Below are 19,722 nucleotides of genomic sequence, written 5' to 3'. Positions count from 1 at the left end.
TTGGCTTCTTTCAAAGTGATATGCAAGCCCCTCTCCTTCCAGATGCTTTTACTGTCTGTGCATGGTGTTTTTCTTCTTTGCCATTTAGCTGGTTAATAAGCACTAAAAATAATTGAAAGAAAATCAAAGCACGATGGCCATCCATTCAAAGCTACAGACCTAATTAAAACCATATTGTGTGTGGCCTGCTTGCAGCATAACATCTAGCCAGTAACAAGGTCCTATTTCACTAATGGGGCAGGGAAGGTAATTGCTGCAACTGAGACAGCCTTTTGCAGGGCAAATACATGTCCAAACCCTTAAAATTGCAAAATGCTGTAAGAGCAAATAAGCATTACAAACCAGTGTTACACAGAAAAGTGTAAATTTGGTATCTTGCCCAAGTCAGGGTCAGGATGGATCTGAAAAGGGATGAGAGCAGAGCCCTTATGGATATTTCAGACTTGCTGGAGTTGTACCAAAGTCAGGCTGGAATGATTTCTGTGCTGAGATGAAGTTCTCCCCTCCCTGGATACTGTTAACATATGCCTGCCAAAGATGACTTATTACTGATGCTCCACAGCACTCCTGAAGAATCTGGAGTCTCTTTTTTACTTTTAGAGTGCACCAGATTGCACCATGAGGTATATAGAGAAAAGTTTCCTTGAGGCCATGCACCCATCTTCCACCTGCAGCCTTGAGCTGCCTAAGTCACTCAGTGCAATTGCTGTATTTTTCAGCATAAACCTCAACATTTCAGGCACGTTGCCATTAACGCAGTGATTGTCATGCAGATCTTTACAGTTTTGTCCAATTAGCATTACTTGATTTAGGGAGTACAATAAGGAAGGTTTGCTACTTGCAAATGGCAGCTGTAAACACTTTGGGGAGGTGAGATCGGGGTTTAGGCTTCCCACAGGTTCGCTGGCTTCCCTCGGTGCACTCTCATTTAGCGGAGGAAAGCAAGGCTCCCCAGCCCCACTCCTGCCTCCTTCAGCATTGCTCTCTCCACAGTGGAAACACCTCCCCGCCGGAGGCTCTGATCCCACAGGAGGTGCAAAGCTGGGCAGGACCGCTGGCTTCTGCCCCTCCCTGTGTGCTGGGAGCCGCTCGCTCGCTCGCCACATGCCCTCCCGCCACAGGCTGTGGAGGGGCTGGATCCAAGGCAGTTACCCAGCCATTGTCAAGAGGCTAATTTGGCACACAGGGCCCATATTATTGTTGTGGATTCATAAAGGAGAAGGAACAGCTTGTGCGTTGAGTCCAGATGAGTCTGTGGGATGAGTGGGCACAAAAATCACCTGATTGCAAAGGGAGCACAGCTGATAGGAAAGGAATGGCACATGTCCTAACCCTGCTCCATTGTTATCCTGGATATCCAATGCTGACTTGAAATCCAAAGCCCCAAGGGGGTTTGGAGGATGACGGACCCTGGTGTCGCTCTAGCACAGTGATGTTTTCTCCTGTGGAATGCCAGCTCTGCAGCGGACTGAGCCCATCTATGGGTGCTCTGCAACCTGCAGGGCATGGCTGGACAGGGACTGTAAACGGTCTCATGATATAACAATTTCCCAGAGCGCACGGACAACTTCTTAAGCTAAATATTTACTTATGAACTAAAAATAATATCCCAGCACACCCAGCTGTCATTTGTTACATCCTTGCCTGGTGGTCAGTGAAACCCTATCCCCGACCCACCACAGCCCTCTGCCCCAGTGTGCCCTGTTCTGTGCAGGGACCCACCCCTCACCCTGCATGTGGCAAGGGGCAAGATTTTGGAGGGTGGCCCTGCTGAGTGAGCAGAGACAGAAATCTCCTGGAACAGTAGGTTGAGAAATTGTGAGTAAGCAATGTTCCTGGTGGTGTTTGTCCCTGCTGTGTCCAAGGTAAAAGGAACAAGCATGTGCTTTTTAAGTAAACACAATTGCATCAAGAGAAACAGTTGACTCGTGCGCTTGGCTTCCCAGAATTGATGATGAGGGGAAGGGATAGCAGCTGCTATGGCTGCACAGGTTTTGGCACCTGATTCTCTGCAGGTTGGCTTGCTGCCCAACCTGTACAGAAAGTCACTCACACTTGGTTCCCTCCTTTGTGATTACTTTCCTCGTGGTAGTTCTCCTTTAGGACAGCTTTAAATATATCCCAGCTAAAGCGTGGCTGTTCTCTCCCACCGACTGCAGGGCGACTCGTGCATTGCAGGCGTGGTTTCCCTTCCTGCTTGCCATGGCAGAGGCTGCAAGAAGAGAAGGGACAGGAAGGGAAAGGAAAATATTTTCAGTTGAAAGGGACCTACAATCATCATCTAGTCCAACTACCTGTTTTCTTCTTTTGCAAAGCAAGGAGGGGAAGTGAGGATGGTGAGAAGCGGAGATCATTGCCCCAAGAAAGTGTTTGTTTGTAACTGATTCAGAGCTAAATTCAGACTTTCTGAGTGCCAGGCAGTAGAGCTGTTAGCATATGTGCTAAAGGATGACAAATAAAGCATGGTGAAGTATACGGCAGAATAACATATGGCAATCTAGACAGGCTCTCAGCAAGAGAAGAGCTCAGGAGAGCCAGCGCTCCTGCACCCATCCAACACCTCTAGTAATGTTAAATGCTATTTTAAAATAGACAGCCGCATGTCAGCCTTTGCATGGCAGAAAGATGCTTCACCTGCTGTGTCCTGCCTGAGCTGCTGTAACGTCTGCTCTGAACAAGCCTGAGCAATTTCTTCTCGGGTCAGCTCATTCCTGATGTCTCTCCTGTGGCACCTCTGTTGCAATGCCATGCTCCCTAAAGCTGCTGCTAAGCGAGATACTAGGGCAGTCTGGAGAGCAGCCCTGGTCTGTGAGTGAAGGCAGGAGGCTGTGGGTGCCGGGGCTGGACAGGAGGGGACGGATTGTGCTCATAGCAGGAGCAGGCTCTTGCACCACCATCACAGCAGTGTGTGCGAGCCCATGCTCACACAAGTGCATTAGTGTCAGCTTTTAAATTAGCAGATCTTGCTTGTTAGCAGAGAACTCATGAAAATTCACAATCTAAGAGATGTCTGGTGTATTCCTCTAGTAATGATTTCTGGCAATCAGCATAAAGGAAGAAAAGGCACTGGGGAGATTTTTTACCTGACAGAAACAAGGTTATATGCCAACAGTAGCACAGAGCGTTCCCTCTCCCTGGCCCTGGCCCCTTCCCCTTCCCTTCACTGTGCTGCAGATCCAGAACAGCAAACAGGGCGGGCAAAAGGTGAATTTTTATCAACTGTTTGCTCTGGTTCTTTGTTTTGCCTTATTTATTATTGGTATAAACCTGTTCCTGGCTTTGGGAGAAATTGGTAAAATGCTCTGAAGAAACCAGGCACCACAAACCTTCAGGGCATGGCAAGTAACTACAGCTTGTCAGGACATGTTTTCCCCTGGAGTGAAACACCGTCATAAGCCCATTTATTTCAGGCAAAAATTAGCTGCCTTAAATTTGCAGCTATGCAACGAGCCACTGATCTGCCTGTGTTTGCTGTGCCAGAGGGGCTGAGTGCTGTTGCTTCACTGCCGGAATATTTCTTGGAATTGTGGACAAAGTTGAGTTGCTTTTCTCTCCACACCCAGTAAGTTACCTTGAGCATGGCATGCTGGCTCCCTCCTGGGGCTGGGTGGGGAGTTTGTGCTCTGCAGACACCTTTCTATCTAAATCCTGTTTGGGCAGATGAGAGGTGCCGTGCCCATGCTCCGGGGTGTCCTGCCCTGCTGCAATGGGCTCCCAAGAGGTGCAGGCCCAAGGCAGCAGCCATGCACACTGGCCCACGCTCCCATGCTCTGGGAGCACCAGGCTGGTCCCTTGCGCGCCTCAGGAAAAGCTGTTCCCGTTGGGTTTAAACCCACTGGTTTGAGTAGGTACTGGCTTTGTTGCTGGAGCTTGGGGCACTGCCCCAGCCCTGCCTGGTGGCCTCAGCACAGGCAGCCACACGGTGTTTCCGCATGCACTCCACTGCTGTCTCCACAGCCAGCAGTGTGAGAGTTTATTGTAGTTACTGCGTTATCACTGCTGCCCATCCGTGCCCTTCCTGGACAACTTCTTTCCCTGGCCCAGCACAGAGGATCAGTTTCAACAGCAAACACTGGTTTTGGCATATTGCTTCTCCAAATGTGGAGTTCCTTTCATTCCTTCATGCATGATGGCAATTAAAGTGAGAAGAAAGATCAGCAGTGGGATTGTTTGGATGCAGGGACTTCATGCCCAGGCTAAGTTAGGTTTCACCTTGCCTTCCTTCACTGCTTTTTGTTCCTGCTCGCTACAGCCACAAAAAGTGTTTTGAAAGTATGAGGGGAGCACAGCAGGTGAGCCCACACAGGGGGGTTGGACTAGATGATCTCCAGAGGTCCCTTCCAACAATAATGATTCTGTGATTCTGTAATGAAAGACTACAGGAATTTGTGTCTTTTTTTGTTAACCAGAGGCTCAGGGACAACCCTGCTAGGGTAAGCGCAGGAGGAGGACAGTTGGGTCCTGGGCACAGTAGCTCGGCAGCCTCTGGTCCCCTATTTACCTATTTCACAACAAATTCCATTTTGTCATGATCTGACGGGAGAGCTGAGCAGGCAGCATGCCCAGGCTGGGCTCTCACAGCCCTGTCGCACACACCCTGAGCCAGCCACTGTCCCTGCAGCACAGCAGATTCTGCTGTCAGTGCTCCCTCTCCAGTGTCACCTCCGTGCTGACAGTCCCATCCGTGGCACTAGTGGGGTTGGCAGTGCAGAGCTGCTCGCCATGAAAGCACACAGTGAGGCGATGGCTGATGAGGTCATTCCTGTCCTCTCTTGTATCACGGTCGCGCTGTTGGCTAGCCCGCCACTTCCCTGCTCTGGCTGCCAGCAGCGCTCTTCTTCCGCCCCTAAGTAACCTGTGGCTCCTGCCAGACCTCTGCCATTGCCCTGCGGTTCGTTTGTTATCCTCACCCTGCCTCAGCCGGTAGCACAGACAATAAGTATACTTTATCCCATAAATCATTCCTGTTCCAAAAGGCAATTTTCTTGAGTGCTTGCTAAACACAGTGGTAGCGTTGCAGTGCTGTACAGTTGTCACTGCTGTTGATCTCCATCCCATAGCTGGGATTCTGTGCCAATGGGCGCAGGGTGCCTGGAACCGGTTGGTCTGTCATCCTGACCTGCCTTGTGCTCTTCTATGCAAAAGAGGTTCCTGCCTTGGCTGACCCTGGTACCACTCTGGTGGCAGCTACAAGCTGTGTGACTTGGCGAGGGGAGTGGTGAGATCTGAGGAAGAGTGAGCTGCGGTGATGGAGAGCCCTGTTTAGGGCCACATTGGAGCAGCCCCAGCAAGGGATGCGTGTCTCCCTGCTGCAGATAGTGTGCAGACACATCATGGCTGAGGGGAGAGAGCGACCTTGGATTGCTTTGCCACTAGCAATCACAAATTGGTTCAGCAGTGTGCCAGGGCAGGGACATGAAAGCGAGCGCAAAGCGGAGGCGGCAGCAGTTTCTTCTACACAGCAGAGCAGAGTCCTAGACTTCTCTTTCTTCAGCCCTCACAAGCAGAATGCCTGCTGCGGGGTCAGACGTGAGACCTCTTTTTCTTCCAAATGCACAGATGCTTGTAGATGATAAAACGATGGTTTGTACTCAGAAGCAGGAGCTGAAGGAATAGCTTCAGGACATAGTTTTGTTAATTGGTAAAGACATCAGCTCTGTTAAATTTCTGTCCCCACTTAGAAACTGGCTTGTATGAGCTGACCCAGTGGGGGCTGTTGGGGGGTTAGCGTACCTGCCCCGTGGCAGGGCATGTACCCACCGTGGTTGTGTGGGGCTGGCATGGGCTGGGAGCTGGTTACAAGCACTGGGATGAGTGTGTCCACCATAAACAGCAGCTGCAGGCAGTGCTGGCAGCAAGAAGCCACAGACCAGCAGAAGAGCCAAGGCTTGTGGAACAGGGTGAACACTGTTGGCTGTAATACTGGTGGTAAAAGGGAATTTTGATTTTGAACAAGAAAACTGTCTCCTGCAGTATGTGCAAAAAATAAAAGAATTAGAGGTATTATTTTTTTAAACTAACAGGTTTCAAGAAATGAATACCTGACTTCCTTGTGAATTTCCAGTCTTAACAGGAACAATCTGCAAGATCCTGAATAAGGGCTGTATTTAACCCAATCCTGAAAAATCAAAGGATTTCCATTATATTCTCAGCTTAATTGTTAGTATTTTTTGTGGTGCTCTGTACTATGTGTGGCCTAAAAAGGGTATGTCTGCACAGGTTTCTGTTGTTTATGCATCATTCAGTGTGACAGGGAGAGAAGTGCTGGGGACGGTGGCTCAGGAGCTAGTGATGGAGATGTAGAGGGAGGGCTGGCTGGAAGCATTTGCTGCAGGGCTGGATCTTGCTGTGCCCCAGGACAGGTGTGAGACGTGCAGGGGAGCATGAAGGTCCTAGGGCTGCCAGGTCTCTCCATGGTCCCTCTCCAACCTTTAAAGCTCACCAGTGGTCCAGCTGCTGTCCTGTCCTATACAACAAGAAACTACTGCAAGGTTTTGTCATTAGCTGTCGGCTTCTCTGTGCCTCTTTGTATTGGAGTTAGCTGCTCCAGTCCTACATAAACTGTGGCGAATGCCATTGCCAGCAAGTTCTCAGCTTGCTCCATCCCCTCTGCAGCCAGCAGCAGCCCCTTCCTGGCCAGCCCTCCTCGCGGCCCTGCATTCACTGATCATCTGCTGAGAGCATCCACAGAGGCTCATACAAAATGCAAATGGACGGAATGCTGCCTGGTTTGCTAAGATGGAGCAGGGAAGCAGCTCTCCCTCACTCAGGACACCAGCTGGCAGGAGAGCAAACATGGGCTCCATGGTGCTCCCTGACTCTTCCTCCTCTCTGCTTGCGCCTTTCTTTCCCAGCATGTTCCTCCTCTCCAGGCTCTGAATCCAGATAGTGCCTGTTGTTTGATTGTTTTTTTTTTTTCTCCTTTTTTTGTCTACTTTTTTTTTTTTCCATGGGTATTTTCATCCTTTTGTCCTTCCCTCTCAGGGCTTGTGAGTGCATGTTACAGATGCCGGTGCCTGTGGGTGCAGGCAGGAGGGAGAACTGAGTGGAGATTTCAACCACAACAAGGCACATGACACAGGGCTGAAGCAGAGTTCATAAAGCCACTGTGCTTGTCAAGCCCAATCACAGCTCAAGAACAGGAGAAAAAATTTCTCCTTAGGTGGTGTTTGGCTGACTGTGCCCCAGCCCTGTCTCTTACAAGCTGTGAGCTCCTGCCACCATGCCCTGCACTGATGGGGTGCCTGTGGCTACTTCAGGGCTGGAGCAGGGGGACATGGCAGCATGGCTGGGCTTGGTGGTAGCTGCTGCATTGCTCTGTGTGCTAAATTTGTAGCATCTGAGTTTTCTCTTTGCATGGCTGCTCAGACAGTTTCCTACAGCCCTGGGGGATTTAGGGGCTTTCAAGTAATGATGAAGCTACACCAGCTCCCTTATATTAAAATAAGGTGTCCAGACCTTACCTTATCCAACTTTATTGAGATGGAATGCCCATAAAGGGAATAAATGCTGCTTTCAGACGAGATGTCCTGGTCCTGCCAGTGCTGGCTCTGTATTTCAGTGCTTTGTGGACACACGTGCAGGAGCATTGCAAAGCCATCCCTGCCTTTCTTCCCTATTTCCTGCACCCAGTCCCAATCAAGCAGACTTGAAATGTGTATTTTTGAGGGTTTCAGATGGTTCCTTTTCCCTGTATTTATCATCATTTCTCTCTTCTTACACATCTCCTTTCTCATGCTTGGCCATGTGTCCCCATGGCCTTTCCCCTTCTCCACAAAGGCTGGAGCAGCGTTTGTCCTGCACTGCTCCCCAACCTGCTGTCCCACTCTACAGGCTTGGGAGTCCAAGGCCCCAAGGCCTGTGACAGCACTGGACAGGCAGAGACCATGCAGCTGGAGACAGGTGGGAGAAGCTTGAGAGGGGTTAAAAATCATAATATGAAAATCAAACTGGTTTCTTGCAGCCTTCAGGACATACCCTTGCTGTTCTCTGCAACTCTGAGGACCAGAGACCTACCTTAATGCAAGTAAGTGATCTTGCAGCTCCACAGCTTCACCACGGTTCTTAAGGTTTTAAATCACCAAACAGGGCAAGGATTCTGCTGAAATCTCACAGCCCTCAAAGGCAGAGATTTAACAAGCCTGGAGGCCAGAGGGAGGCAGGAATGGGGCCATAAGTGTTCTCACAGATATGTGAGCTGAATTTGGAAAATGCATGCAAAGGGATGCTGTGGTGGACCTGTGTGCCACAGCATGCCCTTGGAGAAGGGCTGTGTGGAAACTGGGCTGTTCACAGTGCTGCCAGAGAAGAGGATTAGGAAGGGCATTCCTGTGCTAGGACCTGACTGCCGGGATGGCAAGTCATGACAGTGCCCAGTGGCTCTGGGTGGGTAGGGTGGCATGGTACTGAGGTCACAGGGTGCTGGAGGACAGCCCTGCTCCTTTCTTACCCTGTGAACAAGGCTCAGAAAGACTTTCATTAGTGTGGCCCTTCTGCATAAACCCAAATTACCTGCAGATGGAATTAAATGGGCCAGATGACCCCCAAGATCCCTTCCTTATCCAACCCTAGTATCTCTGAAGGCTGCAGATCTGAGGCACTGTTATGCCTCATTTGCACACTAAGACAAGGGATTTCTGCACTTTGCTGTGGGAGGTGTGGGACTGAAGGGCAAGTAGCTTTAGTCATTCAAGAACTGCGGTAATTCTCTGGAAATACAGTTTTGGCATGTTCCATTTAATTTTTTTAAGTGTTTGTGCCAAGCACTTACTGGATGCAGATGAAAATTGTGCAATAAAGCATGTAAATATCCCGGAAGAGTCACAGGTTATCTTAAAACTGTTCCAGACTGGCTAAGCATTTATTAATGAGCAGTCACGTTAAGTCCCTATTACATGATGTTCATCTGATCTTCAGGTCCGTTCATCACCCTGAAAGTCATCCATAAAATTGACCTTCCAAGTTTTTTCTTTTCTAGTCTAACATATGAAAACCTCTATATTCTTCTGTTCTTATACCAAACAGAGGAGATTGGAAGTGCTTGAAACAGTCTGTTTTTATAAAATTGAGCATTTTAAACAGATGAGGTACTAGAAATTCATTAGAAAACTAAATAAATGACACATGAAGCCAGGGCAGAAACAAGTGGGTTAATAATTTGACCTCTACAACTCAGAAAAAAAGAAGTTCATATATTTTCATAGTCATAAAGCTGAGAGCTCTGTGACTTTGACTCTTTCTCAGCCTGCATAGAATGTGCCAGGATGGGTAAAACAGAGGCTTTAGAATAAAACAAAAAATAAGCCAGAAGAAGAGTCTTATGAACAAGTCAGTATGTGACTGGGTTTGGTTTTTTTTTCTGCATGCCCAGAGGTACCAGTGGCTATCAGATGGTTAGATTCTCCTATTCTAGGTGTAAACAAGATGGTGGGCAGGGGTGGCTCTGGTCCAGCCTGGACAGTCCCCAGGATGCAGGCCAGGGGACCTGTGGGTGTGAGGGTCTCTGCTCCCCTCATGGGCACCCATCCTACTGCCAAAGCTAAGAACAGAAGCGTGGCATTATACAAACTGCGCAGGCAGCCTGCATCCCTCCTGTCCTGGCTGACTGGCATGTGGGGGAGCTGTGACACAGCATCCAGTTACTGGGCTGCAGAATTAAATGCAGCTATAGCAACGATTGGTAATGATGGCTATAAAGGCCCCTGCACAACACTGCTGGGAGAGAACAGGCAGCATGGGACAGGCAATCCTCTCAACCAGGAGGCCTTTCCCGTGAGCCCATCCAGTTAGCAGCTGCGGGAGAGACAAGGTTTGAATTTCTGTCTCCAAGGACAGCACAGGGAGGTTTTTGCAGTGATTTCTCTGTCAGAGACATGACAGAGTTCCATACCTTGGCACTGGGTGTGAGTTTATCATCAGAGGACCTGTGTGTTGGAACACCTTGCTGACTTTGGCAGATGTTGACCTTGCAGCACAGCTCCTAGAGGAAACAGCCATCAGATGGCTGGGTTGGAAGGGACCCAAGGAGGTTGGCTGGGCCAGCCCCATCCGAATCTAGGCTGTTGTGGTGAGGTCAGACCCCATCTGCAGTCTTGGACAAACTAAACCATGTATGCATATTTCTATATTCAGATATTTCAGCAATTCAGTTTGCCATCATTCCAGCTGTTGTGCAAATATGCATGCTTGTTAAATATGCATAAGCCATCACAGAAACTCAGTACCTCCATAGGCTGTCATGTGCCAGAAAAAAAGTTTTAGATGTAGAAAAAGCACTGTTGTGATTTTGTTCATGCTATAGTCAAATCTACTTGCAGCATAAGAATTCTGTTTCCTGTTGTTTGGGAACATGAAAATTTACTTTACAGCAGTGTTTAGCACTGAGTGGCGTGATTTTGAAATGGGACATTTAAGAGTAGCTACATTTCATGACTCAGGAATTTAGATAAATTATCTCTCAGACCCACAACCACCCCTCACTTACATGGGTTTAAATCTGAACCAGTTCAGCTTGCAGTTCCAAGGCAGTAACACCCTGCCTATGTTCATGAGATCTGAAATTAACCTTTCACAGCTCTGTGTGCTGAAACAATGAATCAAAGTAATGCCAGTCCTGTAAAGCCAGGGGCGTGATCAAGGTGTTGCAAAGAGCTCACTTACGGCAATGTTTGACCCCTGCCCAAACCTGAACTCAGGCTCCCATTTGCAATCCCAGAAAGCACAGAAGCTGACCCCCAATCCACAGGTAAGTTGTGAAAAAACAGAACCAAAGAGTCAGTGCAGTGGACAGAACACACCTGTCTAACAGCACGACTGAAACCAGGCTGTTTTACTTGCAGTACCCCACAGCAGCATGCAGCAGACATTGCCATCAGAGTTAATGGTTAACCTCCAAAAACAGCTGGCATTGATAACTATTCAAAGCCAAGGTATTTTGGGTTGACCCATGGGAAAACAGGAGCTGGTGATATCAAGCTGGCCTGGGTGAGGTGCAGTGAATGTGTGCAGGCTGCAGCCGGCAGTGGTCACGTTTAGAATGGAAAAAGGCTCTCAATAGCATCATGTTGGCTGGGACTGTTGGCAGTTTTCACACAGACCATTTTCCCATTGTAAAATGCCAGTCTGTCAAAGGCAAACACATTTCAGTGAAGAGAGTCGATTTTGATGAATTTCCACATCAGCAAAATACCTAACCAAAAAAATGATTCATTAATGTCATCCCAAGCTGACATTTTCAGAGCATGATGTCTAGACTGCCATATAGGAACTTCATTACTTTGAAATATATTTCCTTTTATATTAGAAAAGGCCATTTTAAAAAAGTTGTAATTGTAGCACAGTGCTTTGCTACACTAAAAAACCTACCCCTCCCCAGCCCAGCTCTGATTTTAGGAGAAATACTGAACCTTTAACTTCCACTCAGTGCTGGGACAGAAATTAACCAGCATTGCTGGCAAGAATGGCATTTTGTATCCCACAACGGGAGTAATGAGTCTAACAACAGTTCTGCATTGCAGCGCACCAAGGCTCTGTGCAGCAAGTTTGCAAGGTCAGAGGGGCTGTGCTTCCTTGGGGCTGTGCGTGCCTGAGTTTCTGGGTGCCTGGGGCTATGGATGATTTGGTTTTGGGTGCCTGGGGCTGTGCCCTGATGTCATGGGCCCACCGGGCCCAAAATAATTCACCTTTATGTTGCCAATCTAAGTCCATCTGAGCCGCTTCAATCTTAGCCGCTTTATCCACTTGTTGGTTGTTCTGGTGTTCCTCAGTGGCCCGACTCTTGGGTACATGGGCATCTACATGACGTACCTTCACCACCAGGTTCTTCACCCGGGCAGCAATATCTTTCCACAGTGCAGCAGCCCAGATGGGTTTACCTCTGCGTTGCCAGTTGCTCTGCTTCCATTGCTTCAACCATCCCCACAGGGCATTTGCCACCATCCATGAGTCAGTATAGAGGTAAAGTACTGGCCACTTTTCTCGTTCAGCAATGTCCAGGGCCAGCTGGATGGCTTTAACCTCGGCAAACTGACTCGATTCACCCTCTCCTTCCGCAGTTTCTGCAACTTGTCGTCCAGGACTCCATACAGCTGCCTTCCATCTCCGATGCTTTCCCACAATACGGCAAGAGCCATCAGTAAACAAGGCATACTGCTTTTCACTTTCTGACAGTTCATGATATGGTGGGGCCTCTTCAGCACTCATCACCTCCTCCTCTGGTGACGTTCCAAAATCTTTGCCCTCTGGCCAGTCCATGATGACTTCTAGAATGCCTGGACGACTGAGATTTCCTATTCGAGTTCAGTGCAGCCCATTTACTCCATGTAGCATCAGTTGCATGATGTGTACAGGAGACCCTGCCTTTCAACATCCAGCCCAGCACGGGCAACCAGGGTGCCAGGAGGAGCTGTGCTTCAGTGCCAATCACTTCCAAAGCAGCTCGAACCCCTTCATAGGCTGCCAGTATCTCTTTCTCAGTTGGGGTATAGCTGGCCTCAGATCCTTTGTATCCCCGACTCCAAAAGCCAAGGGGTTGACCTCGAGTCTCCCTTGGAGCTTTCTGCCAGAGGCTCCAGGTAGGACCGTTCTCCCCACCTGCAGTGTACAGTACATTTTTTACATCTGCATGAACTATCTCACGTTTAATTTGCTCAAAGGCTTGTTGTTGCTCAGGGCCCCATTTAAAATCATTCTTCTTCTGGGTCACATGATAGGGCTTACAATCAAACTGTAATTTGGGATGTGAATTCTCCAGAACCCCACTGCACTGCACCAGCTACCAAGAAGGAGAAAAATGACTGCTACTGCTGAACCCAGGACGCCTGACTGCGCTGCACCCTGGCCCAGAGCACTGTGTGCTTTCCCCCATGCTGCCCAGGGTGTCTTTGCTGATGGATGGGTCCAAGCTGGTGCTGAGACTGGCTCCAGGGATGCACTCCTGGTGGCCAGTCCCAGCCTTCAGTGGCGTGTTTGTTGCATTTCAAGAGGAGTCTAAAGAATGAGAAGCATCTGTCTATAAATTCTTGGCAAAACCACCTAATCCAGGATCCTTAGTTTCTTACAGAAAACATGACAGAGGTGCTATTTTTGTAATTCCTTCATAACTCTCCTGTTCTATGAAGACCAGACAGATCCTGCAGAAAATTAACTCCCTGAGTATATCAGCCCTGGGACCAGCTCTGGGATGGACCAGGGATGACTGTGGGCACATTGGGCTGTGAGACTCAGGACATCCCACTTTAATAGGCACTGATTACCTTGCCCAGTGCAGCCCAGGCATCTCAGCCAGGAAAAAATGGTGTTACCATTCTGCTACCTGGTCGAACAGCCTATTTCTAGCTACACTGCCCTTCTAATATGTAACAATATTTTGCATTTTCTTTGTGTGGAAAGGCCAGGATCAGAAGCAAAAGCCTGCAGTGGAAGGCAAGCCTCTTCAGCACCTTGCATTTTGATGCAAAAGCATGTCATCAGCAGAGCTGATGCACTGTGTATGAGGAAGTATTCTAAATACCTTAATTGTCATTTAAAATTATAGGCACAAAACATTAAGCTCCATCAGATGAAGTGCAGGGCAGACCTGCCAGGAGTATATAAACCTCATTTGCAGCAGGACTTGAGGCTGGGCAGGGTCCACTTGGGCTCCTGGGACCCTCCTTGTGCCTTGGGAGGCTCTTAGTGAATATCTGCCTGTCCCAAAGCCTGGGCTCGTGTGAGCAGCTTTTGTCAGGTTCATCTGTTGTGCTCACTCCTCACTGCTGAATACTGGTGTTGATCACAGCAAAATTTACTTCTGTTTCTGGTTGTCACTACGTAGGAAAAAAATGTTAGTTAATGAGTGAATTAATGATGAATTATGCATCCTATTTGCTAGGAGTTAATTTTCAGAGCATATTTTCACATGCTTTTTAGCTTCTCCGGAGCAAGGCTAGAAGGGAAGGAGACAGGTGCCACCTTGTGTGGAAATGCTTCTCATGCAATAGGCACGCAGAATTTCTTTCCTTTTTTTTTTTTTTTTTTTTATTGGCCACATCTCTGACAAGCTCTTCACTTACAACTGAAATGCAGCCAGCTCTTTATTAGACCATGCCAGCTGTTTAAAAATGCATAGTGGCACAGAACACTTTCACTGGCTGTCTCTGGATGGACTAGACCCATTCATTTCTTCTCAAGGCTTGCAGCATTGCATACTCAGTTAAAGCAAGCTGAAAACCGAATGACAAGAGACAAGTGAGATCAGGACATCCACAGGGTTAACCGAAGCAGTCACATTTTTCATCAATTTCTGCTGTAAGTGACATCAGCCCCATCACGAGCAGTACTTTCTGCACTGACTAGCTGTAGGTGTCTCAGCAGAGTCATTTTCTGTGAAGAGTGGCTTGTTCAGCGATGCAGCGATGAGCCCGATCTGCCCCGTGGCAGGTAACCTCCACGCTGTGCGCTGCACTGTGGAAGGGGAGGCTGCTCTTGGTATTGCGCACTCTGGCCAGGCCAGCTGGCTGCACCGCACACGGAGAGCGCACACTTCTGTATGCGTCTGGGGTCTCCGGGCCCGTGGGGACGTTCGGCGCCGTCCATCGGAGGCGCTCTGGGGTATCGCACTGCTCTGCAGCCAGCAAACACTCTGTCGGGCTACGCAGCAGGCACCCTTATCGCTGCTGCCAAAGACTGAAGGCAGGAAAATAAACAATAAAAGCAAATCAATGGATGTGCTGAAGAGTGTCATCAGAACAAATGTCCTGTAGCCAATCTGCTAAAAGCCACCTGAGGAAACGTACGTAATGTAAAAGTGAGGAAAACAGAGCCATTCAGTTGATTCTTGAACTGGAGCAGGAGCAGGCTGTCCTTCCTGACGTGGTGCAGCTGATAATGAAGCAAACTGATGGGACAAATCATTAAGGGGTTGAAGTGGACAGCACTGGCACTTCTACCTTTCACAGCACTTCTGGGACGGAAGAGCAGTGTGGATGAGCCAGAGGGAGGACGATGGGTCCCTCTCACCAGCCTGTACATCCCAGCTTTGGCAGAGCTGAAACTGGAGCACTGTGCTCCATCTTCTCTCCCTGCTGTTCATCTGTTTTGGTTATTAATTACTTGTCCTACCACTGCCGTTTGGCTTACTCAAATGGCCTTGGGGCAGCTCTGTGCTACAGTGCCTTTGCACTAAAACAGGCACTGCGGCTCTGAAAGCCTCACCTTGTTTGTGCTGCAGACACTGTACAAACTCCTTCTGTAAAACCAAATGCAGTTTCCAGTAATTATTTATGTGCTAGCCAGCAGACCTGGCAGGCTGGGCAGGCATGCTGATGAGACATCAGTCCTCACACAAGCTGGTGGTGCATCTCTGTATCTGCAACAAACCCACTGACAAATATTTACATTCCTGCACTCACCTCCAGCTCTAGCAGTAATTATTTTATCAGGATGATAAAAATAGCAGTCTTCAAGACAGCACTAGCAGTTGACCAGAGCTGTGTATCCCAGGCCTCTATGAAAAATTAAGGCACCTGCTCCCACACAGGAAATGTCTACTGCCAAGGAAATGCGGGGCTGCTGGCGTGAGGATGCTGCTGCGCAAGGTCAGACCCCAAGCAGCTTTTCCAGGCACCGTAATGGCTTTCCCCTGCAGCTCAGCATATCCTTACACTGCGCAGAGTATCCTTGTCCCTCATCCTGACCCCCACCATTGACCTGATCAGCCCCGCCAAACTTGGTGGCAACACCTTGGTGGCAGAGCAATCACTTTGCAAACTGCAGGCATTTGGGCTAGACCCCAGCTGAGCACCTGGGGACAACATGGGCAGCTCAGGTGTGGGCTGTAGGCTGGACTTAGAGGGCATCTGTGAACCTGGGGGTTGCAGCTGTATTTGCCTACAAAATACCAGCTCAGGGTGTTGACCACTACAAAGGAGCATTACTCAGTTTTACCTTTACTACATAAGGTACAGCACAGCAATAGGCTTTTAAACGGAAATGCTTCAGAACTAATTTCAGTAACTTTATGGTTTTTTTTCGAGAAAATACGCTCATTTTCTTCTGCCTTCATTAGAGCAGATTTTTTAATTAAATGGCACTAAAGCTAAATAAGCAGCCCCCATCCAGAAGAGCACTTCCCTTTTACTCCCTTTCCCCTGCGTTGTGTTACTAGTCCCAGTCACGGTCACTCGGTACTCCAGGACTTGTCATCCCAGTGCAGCCAAGCAAAATCACAGCTTATGCTTTCTTCCTGCTGTGTTTCCAGTTTTTGTACCTGTGTACTGGGCATGAGAAGGCCACAGGTGACACAGGCAAGGAACAAAACTTAATGTAGTGCAATGCTGCTGGTACACTGGGCCTGCACGTGGACATCTGCTGGGCTCTGCAGTGGAAACCCAGTGAAAATCCAGAGCAGTAGAGAAGCCCTGCCCTGCAGCTGGTCTGTAAACATGCCTTTAGGTCAGTTTCATCGCTTTGGGCAGTAACTCATGTTTTTAAATGCCAGCACTAAGTCTGAATCTTTGTAGAATGGTGGCTCTGGTGTCTTTTTCATGGAGGAGACAAGTCAAAGAACGCAAAACTAAGGCAGACTGGTGAAAGCTGCTCATCCCTCCCTTTGTTTTCCTAGTAAAGGAGATGCATGCTGGCTGTGCCCCTGAGTTTAAGGCACTCCTCACTGTTGCCCTTCTGCCTGGTCAGCGCTGTGCCTGGTATGACTGCTGGCTTGTTTCGCATCCCAGGTAATGAGACAACCTCAATTTAATTAAGTATGCCAGGGCACACAGCCTACCAATTGATCCATAGAGGAGCCTGATTTCAGCCTCACAACTTCAGGTCAAGCTATGTATGAGCTGTTAACTCCTCTAATTCCCAAATATCCAACTACACAGGATTATAATGTGGCAGGAGACTCGTGTGTGCATGTAGTGTATTTTCTGTGTAGTTGTTCTTTGTTTTCATATATGTATCTCTCACTTTCCTAAATTATGAAAGCCCTTCCTTTATTTGGTCAGCAGTTGTGATTCTATTGTTCACATGAGTCTAGGATTATCAGCAAATCTATAAAGTTTCCTTACTGCTTTGCAAAAATAAACCTAAACCAAATAAATCATGTTAAGGCTAGTAAAGTAAAGCATCGTTTTTACAGCTATGACCTGGATTTATTTCTTACTTCATGCTTGCACTCCTGTCTGCTGAAAGCAGCTGCCATGGGGAGGGGATGTTATACAACTGTTTGTAACTGCTTCCCATTCCCTACACCCAGCTCACCCAAGCACTCTTTGGAGCTGAGCTATGGCAGTGGCACTTTGCTATGAACCACAGTATATTTCAGCTGTGTTTTACCATGCATGTGACAACTGCGCTCTGCAGAAAGGACCCTGCAGATTAGCATCCAGCTGGGTTGTTTTGAGCTTGCCCAAGAGAGAAGGACATTAGTCAAGCTGCAGCTTCATCCATGCCAGTCACGGAAGAAATGAAGAAATCTGGGACCTTGCAAAGTACTTTATTTAAAATATAATGGTATCTCACAGCACATGCTGCCCTTAACTGTGTTAGGCTGTCACCCTCTGATATATTGCTGGGTTATTTCTGTCACGTCCAATATTAACAGACATTCTCCCTCTTTCCCTTTCCAGCTGTTCAGAAGCATCACAGCCGAGCAGACTTGGTTTCCTTGTCCTGAGTCAGAGGATGAATTACACATCTTCCCTTCACCAGCTACCTAATCAGCTGTTGGAGAGGAAAATAAAAATGGTGCCTGGCTTTATGAGAATTGATTTATGAGAACTACCTTCATGCTGAGGCTGCCACCCTTTTTACTTCAGAGGAGCTGCTAAGGACCTATCATCTGCTGCTCTGAGCTCATGCCCTGTGCTTTGGAGGCATTTGAATCACTTTCTCTGCTTGGCAGATGTTGTAAAAAGGTGGGCCAAGCCCTCACATACAATACCTCCTCTCACTTCTAGGTCTAAATTTGGCTACTGCAGTCCCCTCCTCTTTCCTGTGTCTGCTCCTTAAATAGAAGAGCATGTGCAAAGAGCTGCTCTGGAATACTCAGTGTGGTTTTCCAGCACAGAGCCTGGCCATGACCTCCAAGCAGAAGGCTGAAGAAACCTGTCACAGAGTAGGTCTTTTAGGGGTGGTGCAGGTGACTGGGACCTTTGAGGGATTCCTAAGCCCACGGTGAGGTGGGAAGTCCTGAAAAAGATATATGGGAGGAAAGGATAATAGTGGCCAAGACAGCTGTTGGCTGCCTGCTTTGCTCCTGCAGAGGCAAGGGCTCACCCAGGGCTTCGGACTGCAAAGAGATAGATCTGGAGACTGGCTCAAAAATCTGGAGCCTTAAAAATGTGTTGTTTTTTTTTTCCCTGCATTGCCAGGCTGAGCCTTTGGGGTTTATATTTCCAGCTCTTTGCTGTGACTGTAAGGAACAGAAACCTCTTGTCTTATTCTTTGCACCCCCTGAGGTGCCCCGAGGATCCATGGCTTTCAGATGACCCCAAACCACTGCCAGGATGGACTGGTGAACGATGGCCAGGAGCCACCCCTGTCGCTCACCCACTGCAGAGCAGCAGCGCTGAGCAGCACGTGCGCATGAGGGAAGAACACCTGCACATGCAGCGCCTGGCACAGACTAATCTAGACCAGCTTCCAAAGCTCAGAGCTTATCGCAACAAAATGTAAAACAGGAGCAGGAACAAGAAACTCTTTTTTAAAGGTCTGATGTTGCTTCAGGCTTTTTCAAAAGTCAGGAACATCTTTATTAGGGAATTGTGGAACCAAGGTATTGCTTTCTGCTTGTGTCAGTGCCTTTGCACAGCTCCCCTCCTGTGCTGCACTGGTGCTGAGGAGGCAGGAGTGTCCAGCTGGGCAGCCTGGCACTGTGGACACCACAGAGGGGTGAGGAGGGGCCAAGGGGCAGGAGACAAACCAGGCTGTGCTTGCTTTCTGCCTTTCCTTTCCAGGCAGTTTTTGCAGACTGGCTGCCAGGGCTGAGTGGGAGCGGTGGGAGCATTTAAATACATGCACTAGCACATGCATTACTAAATCAGCCACTTTAAAACATTGTCTTTAATTTACTGCCTTTGATTGAAGTCATAGCTTGTCGTTCTGTTTGCTTCTCTGCCCCATCACATAGACCCACTTGACAGAGCCTTGGGTGACATGGTTTACTGTGAGGTGTCCCTGCCCATGGCAGGGGAGTTGGAACTAGATGATCTTAAGGTCCTCTCCAACCCTAACTATCCTTTCTGGGTGCAGCTCATGGAGTCAGTGTGCTGGTGGGAGACAGAGGTGATGTGGCCATCACTGCTCTGCACTTGCTGCCATCTCCTGCCCAGCCAGCATGTGGTGGTGCCTGCAACTTGATGCCCACTGGCAGTGGATGGGAGAAGCCCCATGAGGGTATGCTGAGAGGCAGCCATCACTACCATACTGCTGCTGCAAGGCCCCACAATCACTCACAGTCAGGCATTACCCTGGGGGAGCACTGGTGGGCTTTTCCTTTCCTTCCTGGTGCCACGAGTGTGCCCAGGGCTCCAGAGCCACCCCGGGGTATGCTAGTGGCTGTGGTGCTCAGCGGTCACCCCAAGCAGCTCCTTCTCACCTGCTGCTGTGCAGCCAGGGACAATGTCTGTTTGCTGGCATGGGCCCGAAGTGAGCTCAGGGAAGGGTTTGGGGAGCCTTCAGCTGGGCCTGGCAACGGGACATTAATAACATGTGTTACAAGCCCTGGAACTTAAATATTTT

General features: G+C 48.7%; 2 long non-coding RNA genes across 2 annotated transcripts; one reads left to right on the top strand and one right to left on the bottom strand.

The window, feature by feature from the left end:
• Window positions 1–1,886: 1,886 nt before the first annotated feature.
• On the bottom strand, window positions 1,887–4,335 carry LOC134173637 (uncharacterized). The gene is made up of 2 exons (XR_009968332.1): window positions 3,572–4,335; window positions 1,887–2,212 (listed from the first exon to the last, which is right to left on the bottom strand). It is a non-coding gene; the product is annotated as an uncharacterized LOC134173637 (long non-coding RNA).
• A 2,609-nt stretch (window positions 4,336–6,944) lies between these two features.
• LOC134173636 (uncharacterized) lies at window positions 6,945–19,069 on the top strand. Its single transcript, XR_009968331.1, has 3 exons — window positions 6,945–7,902; window positions 17,610–17,897; window positions 18,382–19,069. It is a non-coding gene; the product is annotated as an uncharacterized LOC134173636 (long non-coding RNA).
• Window positions 19,070–19,722: the final 653 nt, after the last annotated feature.

Source organism: Pezoporus occidentalis, unplaced genomic scaffold, assembly GCF_034315485.1.
Source record: "Pezoporus occidentalis ecotype Australia unplaced genomic scaffold, CSIRO_AGI_Poc_V1 ctg54, whole genome shotgun sequence".
In the NCBI taxonomy this organism is placed as follows: domain Eukaryota; kingdom Metazoa; phylum Chordata; class Aves; order Psittaciformes; family Psittacidae; genus Pezoporus; species Pezoporus occidentalis.
The sequence above is the reverse complement of the archived record's forward strand: the minus strand, read 5'-3'. Positions and strand labels throughout refer to the sequence as shown.